This window comes from Lipotes vexillifer, unplaced genomic scaffold (assembly GCF_000442215.2).
Source record: "Lipotes vexillifer unplaced genomic scaffold, Lipotes_vexillifer_v1.1 scaffold223, whole genome shotgun sequence".
Lineage (NCBI taxonomy): Eukaryota > Metazoa > Chordata > Mammalia > Artiodactyla > Lipotidae > Lipotes > Lipotes vexillifer.
Window position 1 is genome coordinate 597,296 of NW_006788663.1, and position 4,744 is coordinate 602,039.

Below are 4,744 nucleotides of genomic sequence, written 5' to 3' on the forward strand. Positions count from 1 at the left end.
CACCAAGGACTCCATTGCTGTCACATCGTCCCCTCTGATGAAATAACCTCCAATCTTCGTGTTTTACAGAATTTTAAAACTAACGTATTCAGGTGGGTTTTTTTTTTCCAATTCAACAAATGGTTAATGCTTATATATTGACTTATTTCATTCTCACTATACAAAACGATGTTTGACAGTTGAGAACACTGAGGCTCAAAGAGGTTAAATAATTTGCCCAAGGTCACACAGCAGGTAAATGAGAGTATATAGATTTTAAAAGTAAGTCTGTCTGATTCTGGAGCCCAGAAATAAACTAAGAATACTAACCTTACAGAATCAGAAACAGAGAATCCCCGAGTGCCAGCCTCCTTGGCTCTTTCCTTACAGAAGCCAAGATCGGCTTGGTGGGGACTTTAGAAGGGACTCTGGGTCCTGCAGGCCAGTGGTCCTGAAACCGTGCCCCCCAGATTGGGACTCTAACCCACGCAGCCAGGACTCGAACCCGGCCAAAACCCGCGGTCTTCCAACTGAGATAAAACACCTGGTTTTAGGACTTAATGAAGCTCAGGTTCTTGATGTTTCATCGCAGAAAGAATTCAGTGAGAGGGGCTTCCCTGGTGGTGCAGTGGTTAGGAATCTACCTGACGATGCAGGGGTCATGGGTTTGATCCCTGGTCCGGGAAGATCCCTCATGCCGTAAAACCTAGAGGAAAGCCCGTGAGCAGCAACGAAGACCCAATGCAAGCATAAATAAAGAAATTAAGTAATTTTTTTAAAAAAGAGTGCTTCCCTGGTGGCGCAGTGGTTGAGAGTCCGCCTGCCAATGCAGGGGAAATGGGTTCGTGCCCTGGTCTGGGAAGATCCCACATGCCGCGGAGCGGCTGCGCCCGTGAGACATGGACGCTGAGCCTGCGCGTCGGAGCTTGTGCTCCGCAACGGGAGAGGCCACAACAGTGAGAGGCCCGCGTACCGCAAAAAAAAAAAAAAAAAGAATTCAGTGGAGACAAAGTGATAGGTAAGAAGTGGATTTATTTAAAGAGAAACACACTCCACAGACAGTGTGGGCCATCTCAGAAGGTGAGAAAGGCACCAGGTTATGGGGTTGTCAGTTTTTAGAGGGGTGGGTAATTTCATAGGCTAATGAGTGGGAGGGGTATTCCAGCTATTTTGTGAAGGGGCGGGGATTTCCAGAAATTGGGCTACCACCCACTTTTTGATCCTTATGATCCTGGCCTTGGAACTATCATGGTGCCTGTGGGTGTGTCATTTAGCTTGCTGATGTGTTACAGTGAGCATATACTGAGGCTCAAGGTCTAGTGGAAGTTGACTTGTCCGCCCTCTTGGACCCGTTTGGTTCTAATCAGTTTATGTCATGTCCTAGGGTTATGTCATTCTTTCAGAGGTTGTACCCTGCCCCCTTCCCTCCTGTTTCATTCCCCCTTCAGAGATTTTACTTCCATATTCTTACGGGAAACAGAAGGGCGATGGTCTGTCTTCTGTAACTGCTTCAAGGCTGAGTAGGGGCATCGACCCTGCCTGTCGGGGAGTAAAACTCTCTGGATGCCTGATCTAGGGGCCCCAGGGACAGGAAAGCTCCTTGTTTTAGGTCAGTACGGGCTGGAATCCTCACATAGCTATCATCCTGGTGTGGAACTGTTGTAACTACTTCCATAGCCTTTCTATGAATCTCCTTGATAATGAAGCAGGTTTTTTTTTTTTCAGATAAAGTATTATTTAAAACTTAGTTCTCACCTTGAATATGCAAAATACAAACTCCACAAAATGTTCATTTTTTTACTTTGTAATTTACAAATATACAAAATAGAAGTTTGCTTAAATTTACATTACATATTTATTAAGGCAATGAACTATATAGAAAAAAACAATTGTTCTGCTTAAGGCATACTTGGGAATAAACCATTGTACAAATTATCGCACATCTGAAACCACAGTGCATAACAGACTGTCTGCATAAAATGGTTAAAGTAAACCAGGTGTATTTACCTGAGTTAGGTCATAAATGTAGATCGGAACACAAAAATAGATTTTCCTTGTCAAAGTATGCAGCAGTTTGAGAACTTTGGCCTCATTTGGTACCTTTAGAACCAAGATTCACCAAGCACCATCGTTTAGGCTATTAAAACACATTTTTTTTGGTACCTTACCAAGATTCACCAAGCACCATCGTTTAGGCTATTAAAACACATTTTTTGTACCTGAATTTCTTCCTCTTCTAAGATCGTAATAATGGCTTTTAAAAGGCAACGAGAATACAAGGTGATCTTTATACTGATATTGCATTGAAACATTAAGGGGATATTGGTCTTCCCTCTCCCCAACTCACGGGTGTAATTTATATTCTGATATCCAAAACTTCCAGTCACCCCCTTGGCGTTTTGTAAGTCCAGGAATATATATTCAAGTTGGATTTAGAATTGGAATGATAGAAGGTCCAGTCACAGACCCCATCTGTTCTTTGTCATTTGGTTTCCTCATGTCTCCTGATTATCCATTCACAAGTTGAATTGTTGGAAACTTGACCACGATTGTAGTGCTTTCCAGCTGGGTTCCTCCCCTCACCGGGAAGACAGTGTGAAATGTAAAAAATACTGAATTCTTGTCTGGCAGTGTGGGTCATACCCACTGTTTGGGGATTTAAAAGTGCCTCTTCATGTGTAAGGCGAGGTGGTTCGACCTCAAAAATGCCCCGTCGCACTTCTGGCACTGGAAGGGGCGGTGCCCGGTGTGTTTGCTGTAGTGCCTGGTCAGTTCATCTGAGCGGGCAGATTTCCACCCTCAGCCGTCCCAGTCACAGTGGTAAGGTTTCTCACCTGTGTGGGTTCGCAGGTGTGCCTTGAGAATTGCCTGAGGAGCAATTTGGCAGTACTTACCCAATGCCCTAAAATGTGCCACAGTAATTCCACTTCTAAAACACTCTTCTTAGAAAACAATCATGGAAAAGTATAAAATTTAGCTACAAGGATATTCATCGTCTACTGATAATAGCAAAAATATTGAAAACAATCTAAAAATTCATCAGTAGGGTGGCTGTTTAAGTAACTTATGATATGTTTAAGGGTAGAATATTGGCCACTCATTAAAAATTAAGCTGTACATAGGCAAAACCAAAACCAAACCAAAAAAACCAACCATTAATCCAAATTTCACACTTTATACAAATTAACTCAAATTAGGATCTAATTGGATCCTAATTGGATCACAGACCTAAATGTAAAACATAAACTTATATAAGTTTCAGGAAAGAAAAACAGGAGAAAGTCTTCAAGACCAAGGGCTAGCCAAAAAGATTTTTGACTTGATATCAAAAGCACAATCCATAAAATAAAAAATTGATAATTAGACCTCATCAGAATTTTAATTTTTGCTCCATGAAAGACCCCCTAAAGAGGATGAAAAGACAAGATGTAGATTGGGAGAAAATAGTTGGACACCACATATCTGACAAAAGACTTGTATCAAGAATATATAAAGAACTCTCAAATCTCAACAGAACAAGAACAGACACCCCAAGTAGAAAATGGGCAAAAAAAAGAAACAAAAACAGACAGTGCACTGAAGAAGATATACAGACGGCAAATAAATGTGAAAAGATGTTCAACTTCATTGGCCATCAGGGAAATGCAGAGATACCACCACATACCTCTCAGAACAGCTCAAATGAAAAATAGTGAGGATACCAAGTACTGACAAGTATATAGAGAAACTAGATCACTCGTGCATTGCTGGTGGGAATGCAAAAGGGAACAGCCATTCTGGAAAACAGTTAGTTTGTTATAAAACTAAACAGTGTATTTACTACATGCCCCAGCAATCACACCCTTCAGCATTTATCCCAGAGAAATGAAAACTTGTGTTTCACAGAAAACCTGTACACAAATATTCATAAAGGTGATTCACAATAGTCAAGAAATGGAAATAAATGTTCATCAATAGGTGACTGGTTAAACAAACAACGGTATACCCACACCATGGAATACTACATAGCAATAAAAAGGAATGAATTATTGATATATGCAACAGCTTGGGTGGATTTCAGGGGAATTATGCTGTGTTATAAAAGGCAATCCCGGGAACTTCCCTGGTGGTCCAGTGGTTGAGAATCCACCCTCCAATGCAGGGGACACGGGTTCTATCCCTGGCCGGGGAACTAAGATCCCACATGCCGCAGAGCAACTGAATTAATTTAAAAAATAAAGCCAATCCCAAAGGTTATATGCTGTATGCTTCTATTTATATAATATTCTTGGAGGAACAAAATTATGGAGTACAGATGAGCAGTAGCCAGGGGTTAGGAGTGGGGGAGTGGATGTGGTTATAAAGGAGGAGCAGGAAGGAGCGTTGTGGAAATGGAACAGCCAGGTATTTTTATTGTAATGGTGGTCACGTGAATCTGTACCAGTGATAATGTTGCATAGAACTACACACATACACATACACAGAAATGAGTACGGGTAAAACTGGTGAAATCTGAGTACTCAGTAGATGATACCAATGTCCATCTCTTGGTTTTGATACTGTGCTATAGTTACACAAAAATGTGGCCATTGGAGGAAACTGGGTGAAAGGTACACTGGATCTCCCTGTACATCTCTTTTGCAACTTCCTGTGAATCTCTAATTATTTCAAAATAAAAATTTTATATGAAGCTGCAACCCCAGGGGTGGGAGGTGGTGGCTGGGAGGGAGCCTGAAGGACCCCTCTGGGGGACAGGTAATTCTGTTCTGTTGATCTGGGTGCTGGT